Genomic DNA, 9638 nt, shown 5'->3' with positions numbered 1-9638 from the left:
TCCAAAAACTCTTTCCCAGTATGTGGGTGTCCTTTTCTTGAGTGTAATCACTCCGGTCCCGTATAAATTCACTGACCTTATTCAGACTTTTTAATGCCTTGCTTAACTTTTTAATTTATTACAGCAATGGCTCTTTAGTGTTGACTTACATGTAAAAGAAGGCAGAGCGGGGGTCTGCTTCTCAAAATGATGCATATTAATCTTATCTACCACTGGCTCCATAAATTAAAACTTCCTTATATTATATCTATTGTATTATATATTTAGTATTTGACGCCCTCGTTTTATGATTTCTTGTGCTAACATTTACTCTCTTTTAAAATAAAAAAAATTCCTCAAGTCTCCTAAGTACATAAAATATTCCCTGATCTGATTAACAGTCCTGTCTGCTTGCTGTAGCTTCACACCATTTTAGTATTATTTTTACTTGCAAATTTTCCTAGCTAGCATTTTTTCTTTTACTTGAATGGGAGTTCAACTCACATCCTCGGATGAATTAAGCTGACATTCAGCAGGGTATGTGCACAGTGTGGATTCTTCTATTATCGAGAAGCATTGCGTTATAATGTAGAATGCAGAACATACTATATCGCTATATATACTGTATAACAAATGGACCCATCTATTGACAATTTAAGTGTAGGAACATTGTTAAAGCTAATAAACTCCTTCTAATCTTCAGTAAATATAATGTATAACCGGGCATCAGTGAACCATATAAATCATTTCAAGTTTTTAAAGTATATCAATAACTTGCTTGTATCAAACTACAAATCGTCTTTATTATATGTAGATTTTATTATGTCAGCATCAGTTTTCCTCAGTTCCTGTCATGACAAATGTTCTGTGTAAATGACCGCAGGTATGGATATTAATTGCACTAAATGATTTCTATAGCCAGAGGTAAGTTTTGTATAAATCAAAAGGAAGTAAAAAAAGAATACAGAGTATATAATAAGCAAGAATCCAAACAAGAAAAAAACCCCAAAAAATGTAAACCCGGCAAAAACCCACAAAACTTATTATATCATCCTTCCCTGCTTATAGAAAAAAGCTGGTGGAACTAAACCAGGCCCAAGGCCATAAAAAGGAAGAGAAAAGAGAGGGAGGAGAGCAGGGGAAAGAGAAGCAACTCAAGAGGTGGCAGAAGCCAACATTTCTCTGAAAACTAATACATTTAGATAGTCGAGCCAAGTTGCAGTGTAAGTCTGCATCTGCATACCTGCCAACCGTCCTTAATTTGCAGGGACGGTCCGGTTTTAGGTCATGTCTCGCCTAATTCAGGTCCATTCTGGGATAAAAATACTGCCTATGCAGAATGCATTACACTGTGTACAGGCAGCATTGCGTTTAAGTTGTGTATGTCTGAGAGATGCTGGTTACTGAACTCCAGACACCCTGGGACAGAGGAGTGGACCCTAAAGTAGATGGAGCCATGCAGCGCCCTCTCTTTCGTGATGCAGGTGGCAGGTCTACTGATGCTAATGGGCAGTCTGCTGATGTTGTTGGGCAGTCCACTAACAATGCATACAGGACTAGCCCCACATACTGAAAAACTGAAGGTGATAGGGGGAGAAATGTGTGGGGAGTGGGTGAGCCTCAGCACCACTTCCATGACCCAGAGATTCTCAGCGGTGACGCGGAGAAGGGGACTTCACTCATAGTCTCCAGGCAAAAAACAGAGAGTTCCCAGGTATGGCTATGCATGCGGTGCAAAGAGGGGTGGCGGTCAGACACAGAAGATTTGGACAAGCAGGCACCGCACCAAATGTGAGGAAAAGTACCTACAGTTAGGGTTCGCACCTAAGACCATTCTTATGACTCTGCTACTATGAGTCCGCACATTATGGGCATTTTCCTGGATCCTATAAGCTATAGAAAATGTGTGAGCTAACATGCGCATCTTTGTCTATTATTTCTCTGTGAAAGTTTGGCGTAACACATATCCTCCCATTTTCACTTAAATAAAGGCGAGGAAGCAGGGCCACTAACCAGGAGAAGCCTGTAAATCAAAGACTGCTGACAGACTACGGAAAGTTGATAAGCATGAAATACTTTTCCAGTACCTGGACACATGGATGCATGAAGAACACCGCAGGCTTGCAGATCACGTCAGCATGCAGCTGCTGAGTAGATGAACAAGCTTTCACTAAAACAGAGATAGTTGAAATTTGCTTTGCTGTACTGGTGTCTGAAAATGTAGGACGCACTGTCCCTTTAAGGCCAAACACCAAGAACATATTGCCAAAGCCACACTTTCAATTAGCAGTCATCAATAACAGTAAGTCAATGAGGACAAATGGGAATGAGTCCACTAATCTTTTCCAAGCAGATTTACTTCCTTTCTTCATTGCTAAGATTCCTCTGAGACAGTTGTGACATTATGACATGCTAGCTGTTCTCACTGCTCAAAAGGTCTGGTATTTACAGGTATTCATTTCTTTCTGGCTTGGCTCGCGGCCTATTTCTCAAAGTTGTCAAGGAACCGGCAGCAAGACAAAGAGCTGCCAACAAAGAGCATTATTTTCTATGCTCTTAGGTTACTTATATTTTCCCTGCTCTCTTCTCCCAAGCTCTAGAGATCCTCTCACTGTTCGGTATTTCCATATTCTTCCTGCGATTTAGCTTTTGTCTCAATTGCCATTCTCACACACCTCCTTCCTTTTACATAGCATCAGGAAAAGCCGTTTTTTCTCTATGAGAATGGAGAAAAGATTTGGACAATAGTATTTGTATTATGAAGTAGAAGTATGTAAGGAATTCCAAAGGTGTGCTAATGCCGAGTGAATGGGGAGTGCTGCTTTTCATGGAACAAATATACAATATGAAAGCCTTGAAGTTTAGTCTCAGAATGAATCTGACATTCCATGCGTGACAGTTTAAAAAAATATGTTTAATCTTTTGTCTACACTCCTGTGCTTGTTTGCATTCAGTTTAATTGGAAAATAAAAAAGGTATAAACATTCCATTCAAAGAAACAAAATAAAATTTCTGATTTTTCAGAAATATAATTCTCAAAACAACTTAAGGTATGACACAGCAATGACCAAGGGCCACACTATGAGGCATTGAAATATCCATCCTCTCCCTGATGTGTATTCTCAGATCATGTTTCCCTTGGGGTCTAGCTCCCTACAGTATGCTGTTTCTTCACTGCAGCCAAGCCCTCCATTGGCACTGGGACACCTGCACCTACAGTCTAAACTCTTCCTGGAGTCACAAATCTATTTCCAGCTCCACATTAGTGGAGTTAATGTCTTCCTCTGATTTTGGTGGATTTGGTAGACTACCCTTTTCACTCCTTCTATTGACCAGTTTCAGTAAATGCCCAATAAGTGCGCCAAAATAAACCTTGTCACTTATGCAAATATGAAGTGCATTTTAGAGATACATCTATATCAATGCTTTTAGGGTCCTTTTCTTGGGATTTAACTTGAATGAGCTGAACTAAAGAGGCAGTGAACTAAATAATTACTTTCTGGTAAACACAGAAGGGAATTTTATGCCTGCTACATTTTCCTAAACTTACTGAAATGTAAGTCAACAGCAAAAATGTTCCTATATGTTGTTGGTCAAGAGGGACTCATTTTAATGATTACCATCCTGGGTTGGGTTCAGGGACGTAAATGGAAACCACAGGGCCCTGGTTCGAAAATTGCCCCGGGCCCCCACCCAACAGCTGCTATGTGCCATCATTACCCCCATATAACTTGTCTGTGCCTTCTTTGCCCCTTGCCCCCTTTTCAACATACACTCTGGCACATATATGCAGAAACACTTACACATACAATTACACATTCATGCTCACACACAATTACATATCTGTACTCACACACACAATTACACATGCATGTTAACAATCATACATGCACACAAACATACTTTCCCACCCCTGCTTACCTCTCACCACTGCAGTTTCACACTGTGTGCCTCGGGTTCACCCTACGCTTCTGTCTCTCTGTGACGGTTCAAAATAGTTTAGAAAGGGCCCTTCCGTTCTTAATCGGTGTGGTCCAGGTTGGAAGGGCCCTTTCTAAACTATTTTGAATCAGTACGAGGAGACATGAATAAGGGGTCACACGGACCCCTGTAGCTACGCCACTGCTTGAGTTGGTATAAACCAAATCCAAACTCCATATAAATAAAAATGTGGGTTCTGTATTAAACTGTAGTGAATGTCGCTGGCCTGCTGCTGTCCAAATCCCCTCTTTATAAGTGTTCCTGAGTGGTGAGGAGGGGTATGATCACCATAATTTAATCCCTTCCAGTCTGCATGGTGTGCCTATGGTGATAGCATAGAACAAGGGATGTTTTCCTTTGTTATGTAGGTTGTTGTTGGTAGGGAGTAGAAAATATATAATAAAGTGTTTGTGGTGCAGGCATATGATATAGTCAGAATCTGGCTACCGATCAGTGTCCCACGACTACCTAGGATGAGAACTATAACGGACACCTCTAGTGTAATGTGCAATGAAAATGCAGGTTTCTAATGTTAGAGTGGAAAATGTCACAATATTTAGAGCATAGATGAGTACAACAGGCACATGGGGATGTTGGCAGGGACTGGCAAGATTAACTCCAGAGATGGATGGAAATGCCATTTGCTGTAGGAGAAGGGCCTTTGAGGAGATGGGCATACCATGCGAGCGAGCACTGAAACAGAGGTCTGTTCAAGCTTGGGCTACCATCAAGGATAGGTTGGAGGAAAAAGAAATGAGAGGGAGAAACGTAAGAGAAATTGAAAATTTTTGATGTGAGGGAAGGTATGTCTCTAAGGGCAAGTGTGTGCCAGGGTGTGTGTGTGTAAGTGCAAGCATTAATACATGTGTGTGTGTTGGCAGGCGTGTCTAAGGGAAAGTGTTTATGTGTGTGTGTGTATAGACACATTACTATTTCTGTTTTGGGGCTCAATGGAATAGTATGATTGATTCTCAAGCAGTATTTTGAATGTAAAAAATGATACAGTCCTTGACTGAGTCCAGTAGCTTAAAAAATGCAGTATTTTGCACTTCTAGCTGCCTTTATTCCCTTGGCTTCAAGCTTCTTCTATGCACATCTGATCAGTTCATCCTCAGTCCCACCAAAGTTTATTTCCAAATAAAAAAGGATCCTTAAAGAATAATCTTAGTCTACAGAGTGGATAGCAAAACGTTACCCGACAATGCGAAAGAGAAAATCATGCTGTCAGTCAAAAAAAGCAAAGATTCAGAAGAAAACAGGTAGAGGGAAATAAAGAGGGAAGAGGGAAGGCTGTAGGTAGCCAGACACTAGGTACCCGGACACTAGGATGTCACACATACAAGATTTCCAATAAAACTAAGTTTGAATATTTAGGTGGGGTAACAAGCCAACATAAGTAAGTTGACTCCTTGTTGACTCCTTGTGTCAATTGCATGCCAATTCATGCAGGTCTGTTTACTAAACATACAGTGCTGTGAAAAAATAGATTTTTTTGGAAGATATGGGTGCCGTTACATCTGGCGTAAAGTAAACAAAGCATTCCGCTGTAAGAACATCACATAAACAGTCTAAAACAGTGGTGGTAGTGTGATGGTCTGGAGCTGCTTTGCTGCTTCAGGACCTGGGAGACTTGCCATAATTGATGAAACCATGGATTCTGCTCTCCACCAGAAAATCAATTACTAAAGATCAAGCACAGGTGGGTTATGCAGCAGGACAATGATCTGAAGCATTCACACCTTTGAATGTCTCAAAAGAAACAAAATTAAGGTTATGCAGTGGCCTAGTCCTGACCCGAATGTGATTGAGATGATATGTCATCACCTTAAAAAGGCAGTTCATGCTCAAACCCTTAATTCTGCCAAAAAGAGTGGGGAAAGTTCATCCACAGCAATGTAAAAGGCTCATTGCCATTTAAAGATTGTTTCCACCAAGGGTGGCAAAACCGGTTATTAGGTTTAGGGGGGCAATTAGGCTTTCACATGGGTGATGTAGGTTTTGATTAACTCTATACTTTCAATAACTTAAATGATCATTTAAAAGCTGTATTTTTTGTTTACTCACATTGTCTTTGTTCTATATTGAAATTAGATAACCTGAATGTGAAAATTATATAAAAATAGAAAGGGGCAAATGCTTTTTCGCAACATTGTAATTTGCTGGACGAGATATAAAAGTACCCCAAATAACTGATCAACTTTCTGCTGAGTTTCAGTTCAACTTAAAGTTTGTCAGCTGAGTTTATTGTGCGGGTCAGAAGTTGAGTTGCCCATCAAATTGTGCAGCCCTCTTTAATTTGGTGGATTTCTGGGTTAGCTCATCTTTTATTTATTTGATTTTGTGACCTTAAAGACCTTTCAGTTTGACTGCCGACTCTATCTCTACCTATCTTGATATTTAGTTAATAGACCCCAAAATAGTGTGTTAATCTCAACTGTCCGACATTAGAATGGAAAAAATTAAGGATATCCCACACTACTGGCATCCTGATGTTTATATACAATTATTTTTCTATTTTTTTTTGCAATAAACATACCCTTAACATTCTTCTGAAATGTTTAATTGCAATATTGTGTATAATTAAAGAAAGTTAACGAATACGCCAATGCAACATAAGCCTCATTTTATAATCTACACTTTACTTATTTTCAGTCTATAGGCACAATATAATAATAGTAATAATAATAATAATAATATGGCAAAGTGGAAGGGGACTAGCCTAAGTTTTAAAATACCAAGATTCAGAAATGCAAGATCGCCATCTTGTGGTTGTTGGCTGTTTCATTTCACTGTCAACACACATCCATTGAAGGTTTTATCACGTTACATATTAGTTTTATAGTCTAGAATACCATACACAAGGAAAAGTGGGAGGAATAATGATAGCCTCACACATTCTCACCTATTTTCTGCCCATTTTATCAAAGCTGCCCTCAATGATCAGTGACCTAAATTTGGCAATCTAACCACTAACTCTAGCATCTTTTATGTAAAACGAATTTATATAGCACCAGCAGATTCAGTAGCACTGTATATAGTATAGCTTTTTTTAACATATCAGTAATAATTATTATGTTTCATATACGACTATGAAACTTAACCTACTTAGGGCCCTCCTCACCTGTTGTTTCTGTAAGTCAATTTGTTATGGTATATGCTACTTGTTATGTCCTGTCTACCCATTGTACAGCGCTACGGAATTTGATGGCGCTATATAATACAATAAATAATAATAATACTTGTTCTAAACAAAATTCTGTATTATTTGTGTGGGTAGTGTACATCAAGCATGGAAAAGGGAAACCATGGGTTAACAAACATGCAGTAAAAATCACAAAAAAAGCCTCTGTGCTTATGGGTATAAAAAAACCCTGGTCCTGAAGAGGTTAATGGACTGGCACAGTGTGGCAGCAAATGAAGAGATGTGGGATAGGAAAATTAGTCTGGCAGTTAGGTTCATGATAGACCAGAGCGGTGGAAGGCTGGTTAGTAGGTTGTTGCAATAATCCGGATGGGATATCACAACAGAAACACCAACCCTCAGTAACACCTCACACTGTAATCATAAACTATTTCTAATTCTAACGTTATCGTCTAACACTAGTGCCAACCCTAACACTAAATTTAGCCCTAACATCTTACACTACCACAAGCCAAACCAAAAGCAAAATCTTGGGTTTCCACATATGTGAATGAGAGTAAGAAATCAAGGGCAGTGGCAGATCATCCATTAGGTACACTAGCCCTGAGCCTCGGTGGCACTGCCACCATTGTAGGTGAGTTATCTGTCCAGATGCCATCCCTCCATTGAGTAAATGACACCTGCAATCTCAGGAGGGTTATGTGTGAATCAGTAGCAAGACCTCTGTGAGACTCAACAGACTGGTGGGTGATGCCAAGACCAGTTCTGGGTCATGTTGTCCAAACTATTATCTATGGAGCTTCTAAAGGTCTCAGCAATAGAGACATGATTATTCCTGTCCTGTTCCCAGTGCTGACTGCTAGGCGTGGTATAACTGTGTTCTAATGAGAATGCACACATCTGCTCAGGCCGCGTGCAAATTTTGACCTCCAGGCGTGGCAAATGCTCTACCGGGACACCCTGCTCTTCTGTGTAGCCACACATGCTTGGGAAGGTGAAAGAGACCCCCAGCTACACCAACGTGCAGGGTGACTTGTTTGTCATCCATAACCTTGACCTTGCCGTTACTGGTAAAAGTGGAGCCTTGCTACATTGTGGGAGGCGTGGCAGATTTTTGTATGGTAGTAGCAACTTTTGCCTGTTTTTTTTTTATTAAACAAAAAACTCTTTGAAATATGTGTGTTTGTCTGTATAATAACTTATTCTGGAATAAAGACGCTATTCTGTTAAAAAACAAACAAAACAGATGGTAGAACTTAAAGGGGGGGGGAAACATCAGCAACCACAGTATTTTTAGAACAGTTTATTTTTTTCTATGTCAATGCTTTCCATGATCTAGGTAACACATGAAGCAGTAAGCATTGCCTTCAAATTTCCCAATCTGGAACTTAAGTGGCACATTGGAAGCGGTACATTAAATCCCACATTTCCAGGAAACAAAAAAACAAAACAAAAACAAACCACAACATCTGTACACTTTAGATAAATAGAACTCTGATCACCCCCCATTAAAGATACAGCACTGGACACACATAAATGAATAAAACATTATGTAAAACTGAAAATAATCATTTGAAACTTTATATTTAAAAAAATACAGATTCTAGCCTTCATATTGCCCAGCAGACATACTATTTATAACTATAGTCCTCACTGAGGGCAGAATTCATGCATCAGTGAAAACGGTGACACAAGTTAATATTACCTATTTTGTTCTGTGGAGTATCGTTCCCTTGCATGTGATTGTAGGATTGCCAGAGGAGCACAAATGGCCGGTAGCTGTGCTACACATGCGTTCCTGCCCCTAATGAGTGCATTGAGCGATGGCCCAAGGTTTTGATGTCATATGGTAAGAAATCCAGGGGAAATATCTGTGCAAAATGTTGGATCATTTGTAATTTCACCCTCTGGCACTTTTCCTGTGGTGTGCCAAATACATCAAACATAGATATGGTGGGTACTACTGGGACGCTACTTTGCTCACGTAAACACAACAGCTGGTTCAATAAAACTGGCTACAGATCTAGATATATACCAGAATAAAATTGAACAAGAGCAGCCTCCTAATTAAACAGAACAGCTACTGTATTGAGTGGTACAGTTTATAAAATGTTTGCACCTAGTCTACAAGAGCCTACTCAGAATATCCATCATAGGGAACATCCCATCTCTTGGTGGGACATGAGAAGATGTCCTGGGCTCCGTAGTCTCTTTGTAGAATGCCCTGGAATATTCACCTTTTTCCCCAGTCCCTGGTGAACGAATCTGTGCTCACAATATGCTGGACAGAATACCCCAGCAGCCTGGGTGGCTGTCAAACACCGCATTCACCATAACTCGAGGAAAGAGTGAACTAGGCTGCACCATTGGTGGTTCATAGTCTGCACTGGTGGGAGAATTTGAGAAATGCTGAGATATATGGTACTGGTATAGTATACAGTATTATAGCTCTAGAGTTGATAAATTCAATGTAATCAGTTTGATGAAATAAGTATAAAATAGACTGTTTTGCTTTTGGCAATAATATGCAGTTATG

This window comes from Sceloporus occidentalis, unplaced genomic scaffold (assembly GCF_023333645.1).
Source record: "Sceloporus occidentalis isolate IW3139 unplaced genomic scaffold, rSceOcc1.0.p SCAF_96, whole genome shotgun sequence".
Taxonomy (NCBI): domain Eukaryota; kingdom Metazoa; phylum Chordata; class Lepidosauria; order Squamata; family Phrynosomatidae; genus Sceloporus; species Sceloporus occidentalis.
This window is presented reverse-complemented; position numbering follows the sequence as displayed.